General features: G+C 41.4%; 1 protein-coding gene across 2 annotated transcripts in view; it reads right to left on the bottom strand.

The window, feature by feature from the left end:
• Positions 1 to 14,832, bottom strand: part of ZNF652 (zinc finger protein 652) — a 65,032-nt gene extending 50,200 nt beyond the window's left edge. For both annotated transcript variants that reach the window (XM_082603957.1, XM_082603958.1), the window contains exon 1: positions 14,582 to 14,832. The gene's annotated coding sequence lies outside the window, so the exon portion shown is untranslated. The remainder of the gene's footprint in view (positions 1 to 14,581) is intronic.
• Between the last annotated feature and the right edge of the window lie 834 nt (positions 14,833 to 15,666).

The following is a 15,666-nucleotide window of genomic DNA, read 5'->3' as shown; positions in this document are numbered from 1 at the left end:
AAATATTTTCTTCCATTCTGAGGGTTCTCTTTTCATCTTGTTCATAGTCTCCTTTGCTTTGCAAAAGCTTTGAAGTTTCATTAGGTCCCATTTGTTTATTTTTGTTTTTATTTCCATTACTCTAGGAGGTGGATCAAAAAATATCTTGCTGGGCTTCCCTGGTGGCACAGTGGTTGAAGTCCGCCTGCCGATGCAGGGGACACAGGTTCGTGCCCTGGTTCGGGAAGATCCCACATGCCACGGAGTGGCTGGGCCCGTGAGCCATGGCCGCTGAGCCTGCACGTCCGGAGCCTGTGCTCCACAACAGGAGAGGCCACGACAGTGAGAGGCCCACATACAGAAAAAAAAAAAAAAAAAAAAAAAAAAAAAAAAAAAAAAAAAGATCTTGCTGTGATTTATGTCAAAGAGTGTTCTTCCTATGTTTTCCTCTAAGAGTTTTATAGTGTCTGGTCTTACATTTAGGTCTCTAATCCATTTTGAGTTTATTTTTGTGTATGGTGTTAGGGAGTGTTCTAATTTCATTCTTTTACATGTAGCTGTCCAGTTTTCCCAGCACCACTTATTGAAGAGACTGTCTTTTCTCCATTGTATACCCTTGCCTCCTTGTCATAGATTAGTTGACCATAGGTGCATGGGTTTATCTCTGGGCTTTCTATCCTGTTCCATTGATCTATATTTCTGTTTTTGTGCCAGTACCATATTGTCTTGATTGCTGTAGCTTTGTAGTACAGTCTGAAGTCAGAGAGTCTGATTCTTCCAGCTCTGTTTTTTCCCTTAAGACTGCTTTGGCTATTCGGTGTCTTTTGTATCTCCATACAAATTTTAAGGTTTTTTGGTCTAGTTCTGTAAAAAATGCCATTGGTAATTTGATAGGGAGTGCATTGAATCTGTAGATTGCTTTGGGTAGTAGAGTCATTTTCACAATATCGGTTCTTCCAATCCAAGAACATGGTGCACCTCTCCGTCTGTTTGTACCATCTTTAATTTCTTTCATCAGTGTCTTACAGTTTTCTGCATACAGGTCTTATGGTATATTTCTGATTTAATAAACCTTTAATCCCAAATACGAGAGACTTGCGGGTGTGCAGGAGGCCACTGGAGCTGACTCTCTGACTCCGCTGGTCGAACTGAGGAAGCATTATCCGAACAGAGTGCGTGTATGTTGGTACAGGGAGACTTGCGGGTGTGCGGGAGGCCACTGGAGCTGACTCTCTGACTCCGCTGGTCGAACTGAGGAAGCATTATCCGAACAGAGGGCGTGTATGTTGGTACAGGGAGACTTGCGGGTGTGCAGGAGGCCACTGGAGCTGACTCCCTGGCTCCGCTGGTCGGACTGAGGAAGCATTACCCGCACAGAGGGCGTGTATGTTGGTGCAGGGAGACTTGCGGGCGTGCGGGCGGCCACTGGAGCTGACTCTCTGACTCCGCTGGTCGAACTGAGGAAGCATTACCCGAACAGAGTGCGTGTATGTTGGTACAGGGAGACTTGCGGGTGTGCGGGAGGCCACTGGAGCTGACTCCCTGGCTCCGCTGGTCGGACTGAGGAAGCATTACCCGCACAGAGGGCGTGTACGTTGGTGCAGGGAGACTTGCGGGCGTGCGGGCGGCCACTGGAGCTGACTCCCTGGCTCCGCTGGTCGGACTGAGGAAGCATTACCCGCACAGAGGGCGTGTACGTTGGTGCAGGGAGCCTTGCGGGCGTGCGGGCGGCCACTGGAGCTGACTCCCTGGCTCCGCTGCACTGTGCGGTGACCGGGGTCTCTTCCCGTTCAGTCGGGGTTGTGGCGTTGCTACCACCGTAAGTGCAATGGCCGTAAGCATTTCACGGCATAAAAGTCAGACGTAAGTACAGGCCACAGCCACGGTTCGCACCAGTAAACGAAAAACTACCTTCTTCCTTCCCTGGTTCGCTCCCTCCATCATGAGCCAGCAAATACCAGGTACTCTCAGTTCTAAGCCCCATTTTATTGTTTCTAACACAAGGATGCTACATGCTTGTCCTCAGTTCTAGGATGCTATTGATTTTAAGTTCTTATGTTAGGGTCAAGTTTGTGGAAGACCCAAATGAAGCAGCTATAGTCTCTGACTCAGGATCCAAACCTCATATTCATTTTGGGCTTGTTCCTTCTACCTAACCCCAATATCTGATGAACCAACAAGTCCTGTTTTTAAAAACTGCCCTGTCCTCCCTGTTCCAATTGCGAACGTAACCTCGGAGTTCAGGCCCTCATCACCTCATACACAGATCACAACAGTCTTTCTGCCTCCCTCTTTCAAACCACATTACACAGAGATTTTTTAGACTACATTTTCCTAAAGAATTTGGATCATGTCACTCCCTAGCTACAAACCTTTACTGGTTTCTGGAGCCTTGGAATAAAGTTCAGTTCCTTAGCAAAGCATTCAAAACCCCTCCACCATCTGCGCCCAACTGACTGTTTCAGTCTTGGCTCCCAAAGTCCTCCCCTCCCACCTAACATCCTCAGGCTATTTTTCAGATGAACCTTGACTTTTTCCACTTCTAAACCTTTGACTATGTCATTCTTTCCTTCTACCTAGAACATCATTCCCCCCGCCATCCATAGGACCATAACATCCTAGCCACCTTTCAAGACCTAGCTCAAAAGTACCTTCTTCATGAAGCTTTTCTTGACCACCATTTTTGTTTCGTAGAATGCTTCGGAGGATTTTTATTTTCTTTTAAAAGGACGTGTAAGGGCTTCCCTGGTGGCGCAGTGGTTGAGAATCTGCCTGCCAATGTAGGAAACACGGGTTCAAGCCCTGGTCTGGGAAGATCCCACACGACGCAGAGCAACTGGGCCCGTGAGCCACAATTACTGAGCCTGCGCGTCTAGAGCCTGTGCTCCGCAACAAGAGAGGCCGCGATAGTGAGAGGCCCGCACACCACAATGAAGAGTGGCCCCCACTTGCCACAACTAGAGAAAGCCCTCGCACAGAAACGAAGACCCAACACAGTCATAAATAAATAAATAAATAAATAAAATATATAAAACATTCTAATTACTTAAAAAAAAAAAGGACGTGTAAGCTAATGGAAAGAATACTCAACAGTTCTGTTTAAGATGGGAGGAAAGTGATTTTTAAAAATCCATATCCATGTGATATTGCCAATTTCTTCCTCCTTTTCCATAAAATAAACTGTTTCAGGGAATGATTTAAATTAATATAGAGTTTGGGGGATGTCATGGTTTGCCTCAGGAGGGACTTTCTGCATTAGCAAGTGCAGAGTGAAAGATACTCAAGTAGTACCCCATCTGTAATGGTATTCTGCCTCAAGACCAGCACCTTTTTCTCCTTCAAGAACTGCTTAATACTTATATTCTCTCAGAGCCAGACGCTGCAGACAATGTGACCATCTGGCACAAGTTAATGTTCTAGTAAACAAAAGGTGGCTATTTTCCATGTGCTCCTGGAGACAGGGACCTGTAACTGGACTGAAAAGGGTTATCACTGTGCAAGAGCTACACTCATCCATGTTATCAACCATTTTCCTGCATGGACACAAGAAGGGTGGGGAAAAAGACCTTCACACTTACCCTAAAATAGCCTTGGAGAGAATGACTGTGAACACCAAAAGATAACTTTCAAAGATAATAATGTCAACGAAAACTTAAATTTGTCTAAACAAATATAGACATCCAGATACATTATATATGGTATATACATAGGTACACTGTATGACTAAAATTAATCTATGAACAGATATTCAAGCTTATTCAAGTAAAGAGTTTAAAAGCTTGGTTTAGGATGTTTCCAAATAGAAAAATGATGTTAGTTGAAAAACTAGTGAAATCTGAATTAAGTTTGGAGTTAAGTTGATAGTAATGTACCAGTGTTGGTTTCTTAGTGTATGTATGATTGTAAACAATAACAGAACTAGATGAGGGGAACTACACTCAATATTTTGTAATAACCTATATGGGAAAGAATCTGAAAAAGAAAAAAAAAAAATATATATATATATATATCTGAATCACTTTGCTGTATACATGAAACTAAGATGACATTGTAAATCAACTATACTTCAATAAAAAATTAAATGAAATGAAAAAAATTTTTAAGAGTAATATATGTGAAAAATATCTCAAAATCCTATACAAACGTTATAATTATTATTATGCTTTGTGTTTATATGGCCTTCTACTTTATTCATAAGATATAACCATATGCAATATTTTCATATTTCTACCTTTATAACTAAACAAAATGTCAACATAGTGAAGTAATTTTCAAATGTTAATTTTCATAGTTTGCCAAACATACAATAAAAATGTTCCAACTTTAATGTTCCTACCATTTTATTTTACTTGTTCTAACAATCATAAGAGAGCAATGAATTTAGCTAAGAATGATTTCAGATTAACTTCTCTAATATAAAGCACTCAACTTTTATAATATATGTGGAGCAAGTAATAAGCACTGGAAATATGTAATTGTTTTTAAAGAAATATTTGTTTTCAATTTAGGTTTCAGAGTAATGTGGAAGACTAAATTATTTTATCTTAAATGGCTGTTAGGTAAAACTCTAAGTATCAGTAATAGGTTAGGAAATGGAAGCATAGTTATAAAAAAAAGGAAAATAAACTTTTAAGAGCATTGGACCTTAAACTCTACCATTATTCCATAAACCACAAAAAGACCACACAGTTATTAAAGATTATCAATCACAATTTATAATATTTCTATATACAGTTAGTTGTACTGTTATTATAATATTTTTAAGTGTAGATTTTAATCCAAGGTTTTCTTTTTATAACCAAGAAATAAATGCATATGTGTTCATTTTGAGGAAGAAAAAAGAAGAGAACCGGATGAGGGGGTACATAGGTACTCGCTTTGTAACTTTTCTGTAAATCTAAAATTATTCCAAAATTTAAAATTTTTTATTTTAAAAAAGAGAACTTACTGGGATAACACAAATTGACATAATCACATTAATTAAAAGATTTTCTCTGAATTAAAAAAGCAAGTTGGTTTATTAGTTTTTCTCAAAAGTGAGTTTTTTTTTTAACTTTTTTTTGGTGGGGGCGGGCTGTGCCGCTAGGCTTGCAGGATTTCAGTTCCCCCACCAAGGACTGAACTGGGGCCTTCAGAGTCTTAACCACTGGACAACCAGGGAATTCCCTAAAAAACTGTTTTTTTTAACTTTGATATTTTAAAACTTTTTCAGGTTTACTTAGTAAAGACTATCAATTACGAAACGGGCTGGGTTTTTTCAGCAGGATCCACCTACAAACACGTATAGGTATGTTTTATGGCTTAAATCCCAAACTGGCTAATGCCAAGATAACCTGACTGACTTCTGACATCAGCTGGTATGGCCGACTATAGCTCAGAATGCTATGTGAATATGGAATAACCTTCCTTAGAACAGCTTAGCACTATTTTCCTAAGTGTGAAGTGTGCATATTTTTGGACCCAGCCATCGAAAATTCCTCATTAGTAGATAACACCACAGGTATACAAAGATGTGTACACAAGGGCATTCGTTATAGCACTATTTAATATAACAAAAATTTGAAACATAAATAATGATATACACAGACACTGGCATACTACATAACCGAATGAATTATGACATAGGTTTATATTAACAGACCCAAAAATATGTCCACATGAAAAAAAAAAGACTAAAGAACATGTGGGAATGGAATCATGCAATCTCACTATGTAAAACTCTGCATATACAATCATGCATATATATGCTCATATTGAGAGATATCTCAGGACAGGGGTAAAGATGGGGAAGGAGATATTTTATTTTTTTCTTTATATTTTCTGTAATCTGTAAATAATTTTGGATAAGCCTGTACAATTTTTTAGAAAAATAATAAAGCTATTCTTCATAATGCTATAGAAGCAATTTGTTTCACACTCAAATAAGACATTAAGTACCCAAATATGTAATTTTTAAAAAGTGATCCCCTGTTCACAACTGAAAATGGCAAAATATTTGTTATTAAACTTACTGTAAACTATAAACCTAGAAAGCTGAGAAACAGTTCTACTATAAAAACATCAAGACATTAGCCAAAGACTCTAGGTTGTCAATGTTAACTGCAACATTAGCTATATAATTTTAGCTTATAGACATGACATGTCACAGTATTATTATGCTTAGCTAGAGCTAAACTATAGTTATAAATATCAAGTTATTTCACATAGATTCTATTTATAAATATGTACCTTAGCTGAGATCAGTCAATAGATTTTTTTTGCACAAGCAACAGAAATCTGTCCTCTTGCCAAGGATTTATCTTTCCATACCAATGAATTGGGGAGCTGCAAGAGAACTTACAACACATTCAATATTCTCCATTATATGAGAGATGAGGAAAGATGAGGCTTTAAAATGTTAAATGGTTCCTGTAAGGTCAACAGCTAGTTGATGGCAGAGCTGGGCCTATCACCCAGATTCTGGTCATAAGGCTCAAAATGAATTATTCCTACATACCCATTAGGATGGCTAAAATTAAAAATACTGACAATTTCAAGTGTCGGAAAGATGCAGAACAAATGGCACTTTCATATGTTACTGGTGGAGATGCAAAAGGGCACACTCTCTCTGGAAAACAGTTTGGCAGTTTCTTATAAAGTGAAACGTACACACACCATGGCATCAAGCAGTCCCACTCCTAGGTATTTACTCTAGAGAAATGAGAACTTACATTCACCCCAAACTGGAAACAAGCCAAACGTCCTTCAACCGGTTAATGAATAAACAACCTGTGGTACATCCACACAGTGGAATATTACTTGGCGATAAAAAGGAACAAACTGTTGATCCACACAAACACTTGGATGAATCTCATAGGCATTATGCTGAGTGAAAGAAGCCAGTCTCAAAAGGTTACATACTGAATGATCCCACTTACATAGCATTCTCCAAAAGACAAAACTATAGAGATGGACAACAGGTCAATGGTTGTCAGAGTGGAGGGTGGGGGAGAGTATGAATGAAAAGGGACTACAGAAGGAGTCTTTGGGTGATGGACTTGTTCTGTATCCTGATTGTGGTGGTGGTTACATGAATCTATACAGGTATTGATACTCAAAGAACTGTACACATGCCAAAATGTCAATTTTACTGTACATTAATTTAAAAATTAAAATAGGGACTTCCTTCCACGCACTGCAACTACTGAAGCCCGTGCACTCTAGGGGGTCTGTGTGCTGCAACTACTGAGCCCATGTGCTGCAACTACTGAAGCCCGCACGCCTAGAGCCTGTGCTCTGCAACAAGAGAAGCCACTGCAATGAGAAGCCCGTGCACCACAACGAAGAGCAGCCCCCACTCGCTGCAACTAGAGAAACCCTGCGTACAGCAACGAAGACCCAATGCAGCCAAAAAAAGCCCCAAAATAACAAAAACCCCAGGGACTTCCCTGGTGGTCTGGTGGTTAGGACTCTGCGCTTCCACTGCAGGGGGCATGGGTTCAACCCCTGGTCGGGGAACTAGGATCCCGTATGCTGCATGGCGTGGTCAAAAAAAATACATAAAATAAAAAATAAAAAAATTAAAACAAATTACTTACTCAGTCTCTGGCTTCTAAAAGCCAGAAATATTTATGGATTTTTAAATTCAATTTTAAAATTAATTTTTCAATTAGCAAAATAAAATGATTTGATGGGTCTTTTCCTATAAAATCTCAATGCCAAGAAAAGAATACATTCAACTTGGCAAGTTACATAGCCTCATTTTGTCTTAATTTCTCTGTTGGCAAAATGGGGATAATAATACCTACCTCAAAGGGTTATATGAGAATTAAATGGTAGATGAATAAATAAATAAAAATATAGACATATTCACAGTATACATAACTTTGGGTATGGAAATGGAAGACAACTCCAACCAAGTAACTCTTAAGTTTTGTCCTTCCAGAGAACCAGGTTCTGATGATTGCTTTTCTGATAGAGCTGTCTCTGAAACATAGTCCAAGCCCAGCGTCTGATTTTCACATAGAAGTAAAAATTCACTACTGAGTCCTCGATGTATTTTTATTCTGTAATGACTCTACACAAATAAATTGTTGTTTAAACCAGACTCTGTGTTAAAGAAGATTACACTGTATATATTTGTATATATTTGTTTGTACATATTTCTTAGTCCTCTTAATTTTACCTAACTTAATGAATAAACAGGTAGCCAGTGCTCGTCTGTGTGTGTGTGTGTGTATGTGTGTGTATTAAGTAATAGTAGGTGTCCTACCTCTCAGAAGAACACAGTTTAAATGCTAAGCAAAATGAGAATCTAACCTTAACCTTTCCAGAGTGTCAGGTCTTTAAGAATTACCCCTCTATATGGAGTAAGGTCATAAATATGATGATTTTCTTCATGCCACATTTCTTAGCTTTCTACTTTCAAACTCATACCTTTAAGCCCAGCTTTTCATTTTATCACTCCCCCACCCCCCATTTAATCCAGTAAGCATTTGCTTAGCACCTACTTCAGGAAAGTACTTTTTGTTAAGCTCTGTTTAGGGCAGTGATTTTCAAACTGTCTGTCCCAACCCAATTTTTACAAATGAAATAGAGTAAAATAACAGACTGCCTCACAGATGGTAAATACTGTTTCATGAAGCTTTTGTTTCAGTTGTGGGTGGGGACATGTATGTGAGTGAAAAATGTAGGCATGCATATACTGCTTCTTACTGTGGATCATGGTCCAAAAGTTCGAGAAACAGTGTTACAGGGATTAAATAAACATCAGCTCTAGATTTAGAACAGTACAACCCTGCAACAGTTGGCTTCTCTGGACGTTTTTTGGTACTCACTGTACCACCTGACCTTAGAGACACAAGTCATCTTTAAAGAAAAAAAATCTAACTTTCCATTTGAGGTGATGAAAAGGTGGAGGAGATACTGAAAGGCAGAACACACTGTCCTTTGGTTATTGTTACAACCCCCGACAAGTTGGAATAGATGCAGAAGTGTATACTTTCTTTACCACAACCTGACAGGAGGAAACTAGCCATTTGAAATGAGATAATTTTTAAATTAAAAAAAAATTATGGAGTATACACTTGCATGGATCAAAAATTTTAAATACAGAAGAGAATATAGTGAATAGAGCAGTATTACTCATGACAGCTATACCAGAAACAATCCAAATGTCCATTAATGGTAGAATGGAGAAATAAATTATAATATATGCATACAGTGGAATATTATATGAGAAGAAACTAATTATTCTTACATATAATGATATGGGTGCATCTTATATGCCATACTCAAATGAGTACATACTGTATTACACTTACATATGGCTTAGAGATTTTCCATAGTAATATATAGTTTCTTCATTCATTTTTGTAGCCATATAAAATTTATTCAATTGCATGAATATACGTTAATTTATTTATCCAATTCTTACTGATGGGCATTTAGGTTTTTTCCAAACTTTTGATGAGTTAATTTAAAGGACTTTGTATGCTTGGTATGCTAAAAAGAAAACTGAAGGGCTCAGGATCTTTCAGGCAAGGTAACTTCAAACTCTAGCTCCTAGTATATTAATACAGGAAAAGTCCCTGGGCATCTGGGTCACAGTTTTAAGAGGAACTGGGAAAAAATACATATTTATTTATGCACAAAAGTGAGATCATAAACACTCTCCTTGCCACCCCCTCAAAAAATGAAACACTTCCCATGTATTTCAATGTTTCTAGGCCACTGATACTACTCTAGATCTATTAAAATGATACATTCAGAAGGGTGAAAACAATTCATAAGGACCTAGTTATAGAACTCATTTTATAGCTCACGCAGTGTAATTAAGAAGTTATATTCCATTGAATTCCCCAAACTGAGTCAAAATTCCAAAGCTGAAAAGTATAAATGTGTAAAAGACTATATTCTACACTAGCATTAAAGACAAAAGGAATCACCCACCACTGCATATCTTGGTGAAATCCAGGTAGAGTCACAACCCTCTGATGCCACGTGCATAGTAAAGACCAAAAAATCAGGCTAGGAGATTCTTTGCATCATTTCCATTCTTATTCTCTTCCAACAAACCCTTCTCACCACACACTGATTCATCTATCAAGAAACTGACAAAAGCAACTAGCTACCTGCTAAGCCATTTGACTCTAGTAAACTAGAAAAAATAATAATTAAAAAAATAGCACCCCTTTCCAAGAAAAATTTTACTTAGCAAAATGTATTATAGTGGAGAAAAAAATATGTAACTCAATCATCTAAATTTTATTTGTTTAGTCAGTCTGGGCTCACATAACATTAATGATGGTGTTATTAATATTATACATTCTGGCCGAGGTTAAGTTTTTTCAAGTGTTCTGCAAAGTCTAAGGAGAGTCTAAGACCATTATTTGCCAATCCCTCTTTATCAGCAACCCAATACTAGTGACTGATTCCACTGATGGGCAAGCCCCTAGGTGGCTCAATAATAAAAGAAAATAAGGCTTAGCAGATTCCCTTGAGGTAAATCCTAATGCATTACTGATGTGTCTACCTTATCTGAAAAGTCTCTAGCTAACTTTGGCGGGTTCATAGACTTAACACAGTGATATTCTGCAAAAATGACAGAATAATTTAATTCTATAGAACCCAAGAAATCCTATTTTAAAAGCTCTATGCACTGAATAAAACTGTATACATGCTCTTGAATCTACTTTTCAAAGTAACCAGTCTCTTAAACTATATTTAAAAAAGGAAAAAGATAATGTCATATTTTACCATAAAACTGCCTTTTTGACTAAAAACCTCAGAAGAGCAATGGGAATTCTTTAAGAAAAAATGTTCATAAGTGTCTTCAAAAATCAAAGGTAACTGCTATATAAACAAACAGATTAACTAAAGCATCTGATGTCTTCACTGATTCTACCAAGCACTTTATGGCTTGCATTAACCATGAAAATTTACACAAGGCTTTGCACGTGATTCAACTCTGGACACAGAACTTATTGAGCTACGCTAATATCCTAAAACACCCCTTTCACCACATAAGCTCTGTAAAGGCTTAAAACAAGCACAGCCTGTGGGTAACACTGTAGAATTTGGAGCCAAGTTTTATTGTCTCCACGAAGTTCAGCCAGCCATAGAGCAACAAATCAAAGTTCCAATAAGCACAGTGCACCTGCAAGTCTTAGGTATGCTCCAAGTCAAATATTTGCAATTTTTTCATCCTAAATCAGCACAGATGAAAGTATGCAGATCGCAGAACCAGCCCTCTAAATCCTGTAAGCCAAAATGATCTGTAGTTTCACTCCCACATCACTTGTGTCCTACCATTTATTGAGTCCTTAATGTGCATATGTGCCAGGAACTGTTCTAGAAGTTTGCATATATTATCTCTAATACCTATAACAAATCCTGTTCTGCTGATGAGGAAACTGAGGCTAGAGAGGTCAAGGTGACTTGTCTAATGCCATAAAGCCAGTGGTGCTTTATTCAAACTTCGTTCCACCTGGCTCCAAAGAGCCTTTAGCCTCCCTCAGTTAAAGTCACTAACTCCAACAGCAGCTCTCCTTTATCAAAGTAAATTCAAGTGCTGTCTGAAATGATGACAAAGACGAGAAAAATATCATACCTAAAACCATGGCGCAAGACCCAGGAATTCCCAGCAAGGAAACTCAGCCACCTCCTTCAGAATAACTAGATCCAAAGGCTATGATTCAAAACCAACTGACTTTTTAGAACAAGGGAAATGAAACTCAAGAGTATATTCACATTTTTGGTGAAATTTTCTAAAACTCTTGAGAAAAAGGTGATTTTTTAAAGCAATTCACTTTTACAGTTTACTTCTTTGATAGGCTTCAGACATTCAAAAACAAAATCACATCAGCAGCATTACTAATCAACTTTTTTCTACAGACTTGAAGAGTATCTTCTTACCACACTACAAGATTACTTCCCATACTTAGAGCAGAAATGGAAACAGCTCTGGGTGTCACGAATCAGATCTTGAGGCCACAGTTGCAGAAAGTAGGTGCTGTTTCCCTTGAGTAGGAGCTGCTGATCTGAAACCTCCCAAGGGAAGGGTGTCTGAAGAAGGGTGTCTGACAAAGAGCATTGAAAAAACTAAAGCAAGCTGTTTGTATTAATGAGAGTGAGCGGCTGGCACCACTACTCCGTAAGTGTTTCACTGCTGTGCAATTGTTTTTCAGCTTCCAAGCTCTGAATCTGGCACAGAGAATGCTGTTCTCACAGCCATATGAGTTACATGATCAGCTGCTTTGTGGTGTGTGGGTGTTTAACTAGGTAAGTGACTGGTTAGAAGAGGTTCTGCAATATTAAATCAAGGAAGCACACCGTCCCCTGAGATTTTAATGATTTGTCACTATACTACCCTGACAAAGAAAAGCAACATATTTGCAACTTTGAAATACTTTGAGTTTAGGATAGGCAAATAATTTCTGACAGTAAAACTTTAGGCATGACATGAAAAAAATATATAACCTGTAATATAAGCCACTTCAATCACGTTTATTGAAAATCCTTCCATTAAAACAACATTTAAAAATGGATGATTCGGATGGCAACATCACCCTGAAAAAAGGCATGAAATCATATTTAATAAAGTTGAAAAATCTTCACAGAGCAGGTGCTCTATTACGGGAATGATAAAGCCTTCTTTTAAGAGACGGGATCAACCTCAAAGCACACAAAACAATTCCAGATAGGCATCACAAAGCAGACCACTGACTGTTGTTGAAATTTACAACATTTAGAAGATAGTGCAAGGAATATACGTTATCAACTGGTCAAATTTAGGCAAGTTATTTTGAGTTCAGTTTTAACTGTTTCTGAAACTCTCACATACATCTCTTTACAGGAAGGCAGGGAAATGATACCTTACAGATACCTAACTCACTGTAATCAAAGAACAGAACACAAGGATACATATTTAATCTACTTTGTTGCTTATTGCTCAGGACCAAAGTAATGCCAATCCTCAAGAGACAAACAAAACAAAGCAAAACACAAAACTCAAATTCCTTTCACTTTTGCATAATATGGATCTTAACCTGAGGTCCCAGGACCAGGCTCAAGATGACTGTAATTGCACACAAAATTATGTGTCTATTTCACCGAGAAGAGGGTCCTAAAGGCTTCCATGACTCCAAAGAAAGGTTAAGAACCACTGAAGTAGACTTTTCCAGAAGCCCTAAAACTCAGCAGTGAACATTTTAAACAAAATTATACTAAAGGTAGTATCTATCTGAATACACGTGCACAGTCCTGATACAAACATCCAAGATGCCTGCCAGCCCTATGACAGTACAGCTCACCACTCTCAAATCAGCCCTACCTGGGAACATCACCTGCACACACTCTCACATGCCAGCCACAGCAGCTCTTCGTTCCCTAAGCATACACATGTGTCAACAAAGCATGTGCTAGCTGCCATTCCCAGAACAATATGGACCTGACCATCTCTGGGAAAAAAATACACGTTCTTCCCAAAATATCACCCTATATATTTACTATGCCTTGACCATAGATGTTAAAAATTACAACAAAAATAAATGAAAATTAAAATACAATGAAATTCCCACACACCATATGTATGTAATTAACTGGGAAAAAAGCACCACTCAGGTATTACTGAGGGTCCATGGGAGATGTATATAGGGGAAACACTGTAATAATGATGCTTGAACACGGGACAATCAAAGACAGACTCACGCAGCACCATCCTGAGAACATGGCTGTGGAAGGCACCCTTCTCCAAAGGCAAAAGCACATTCCTTTGATTGGCACAAGCCATTCCTGACAATGGATCCGCGATGACAGGGACTGTTCCGCAATCAGGAAGTGTGTGTGTGTGTTTTGTGGGGGAGGGATATGCTAGATGTGATCAAAGGCTGGCTCTTTTCAAGAAGAGCATATGGGATCTTAAACCGTGAAGACAGTCTTCGAGGGTGAGGCAGGGGCATTTATCATTTCTACAGGAGACATTCCTCGACAATGAACATGTTCTGTGCAGATGTAACGCGGGTGTCACTACCTTTAGTGGCTCCCATCTAAGAATCTCAAGCAGAGCCTGATTGGAGGGGAGGAGGTGGTGGGGGTGGAGAAAGGTCTGCATTACCCTCCGGGTGAGTGTTGGGCGGGTGTACACTAGATACATTTTATCTCAGGCGGCACAATACTCCCGGGGGTTGGGGGTTTGGGCGCAGCCGCAGGGAAGGGGAGGCAGGGGGTGCAAGCCACCAGCTTCAGGACAGGCGAACCCTCGGAGGAGGACCGGTGCAAACCTCCCCCTCGGCCCGCTAACCCGTGCAACACCAGCCTCCCCTCGGGCCGCGGGGCGAGCGGACTCTGCAAAACTGGAGTCCGGCCCGGGTCCGGGAAGGAGGGGGCGAAGGTGCAGAAGCGGGCGCCCCCGGCCCAGGCTCGGGGCCAGAAGAGCGCAGCGCCCCAGGCCTCCCCGCCGGATGGGGGCTGCTCCGGCCTACTGGACGCAGCTGCCTTGGAGAAGGGCTCACCCGGCGCCCAGAGCCCCAGTCGGCTCAGCGGGCGGCGGAGAGGAAGGGCTGCTGCCAGGGGCGCAGCCGCGACTGTGGCGTGTGCGTTGGGGGCAGGGGCCCCTACTCACCCGGGCCGGCCGCCTCCGCCTCCGCCGCCCCGACCGCCGCCTCGGCGGTCCATCCCTGCGGCGGGGGGCCTGTAGCCGCGGCGCTCGAGTAACAACCACCGGCCGGGCCGGCCCCTCCCCCCTGCCCAACGTCTGTCCTCAGGGCCGCTCCGCAGTCCCGGCCTCGGCCGCCGCCGCCGCCGCCGCCGCAGCGCTACGTGGCCGCCGCTCCGACGTCTCGCGACTCCCTTCCGAGCGCGCGAGGGCGAGCGGGGCCGGCGGGGCGGGCGGCGCGCGGGGAGGGAGGCAGGGGAGGGGGTGTGCGTGTGTGCTTGTGTGTGCGGAGAGGAGGGCAGGGAGGGAGGGAGGGAGGGAGGGAGGGAGGGCGAGCGGCGGCGAGAGCGCGCGCGCGCCCGCGGCCCCTTCCCTCTCCGGCCCCCCCGCCCTACGGGGAGCCCGACACCTCCCTCCGCCCGCCCCCTGGCATCCCGGCCGCTGGGCGCGGCGGCGCGCATGCGCAGCCCTCGGGGCCGGCCCCGGCGCACCTTTTCTCCCTCCTGCCACATTGTGAGCGCTCCGCCGCCCACAAAACTGCCGATTCCCGCTCCACCCCCGCCTCCCCCACTCCACCCACTCCCGGGCACCCAGGTAAAGGCGTGGAGTGCGCGTGCGCACCGCTCTCCTTGGGTTTGGGGGCGTGGCTTCTGAAAGGAAGCCAAAACGTAGAGTGGGAGGGAGCTTTGGGTTCTGGGGGGTGGGATTCCACGAAGTAGGGGGCGGGTTAAGATTAGGGAAAGGTGAAGTGAAGAAAAGTAGGCCCGAGTGAGATTTAGAAGTAAAAGAGCTTTTTTGGTTTATGAAATAAAGTAAGAAAACAAACAACTTGACTCTGGCCTCCTTGTTACTGAAGAGCAGTGTGACAGAAGACAGAAATAAAAGAGGCAAAATATAAGCAGTAGTGGTCATTCGCTAGAGTAACGGGACAGCTAATAAAAACGAGAAATTTAGAGATCACCCAGGGTGGTCAGAAGAACATATTTAGAGCCGTGCTTCTTCTGTGGCCAGAAATAGGGAAGGGGATATGTGTGTGAGTGTGTGTGCGTGCA

The sequence above is a fragment of the Mesoplodon mirus genome (genome assembly GCF_964341445.2).
Source record: "Mesoplodon mirus genome assembly, chromosome: 18".
Classification (NCBI taxonomy): Eukaryota; Metazoa; Chordata; class Mammalia; order Artiodactyla; family Ziphiidae; genus Mesoplodon; species Mesoplodon mirus.
The sequence above is the reverse complement of the archived record's forward strand: the minus strand, read 5'-3'. Positions and strand labels throughout refer to the sequence as shown.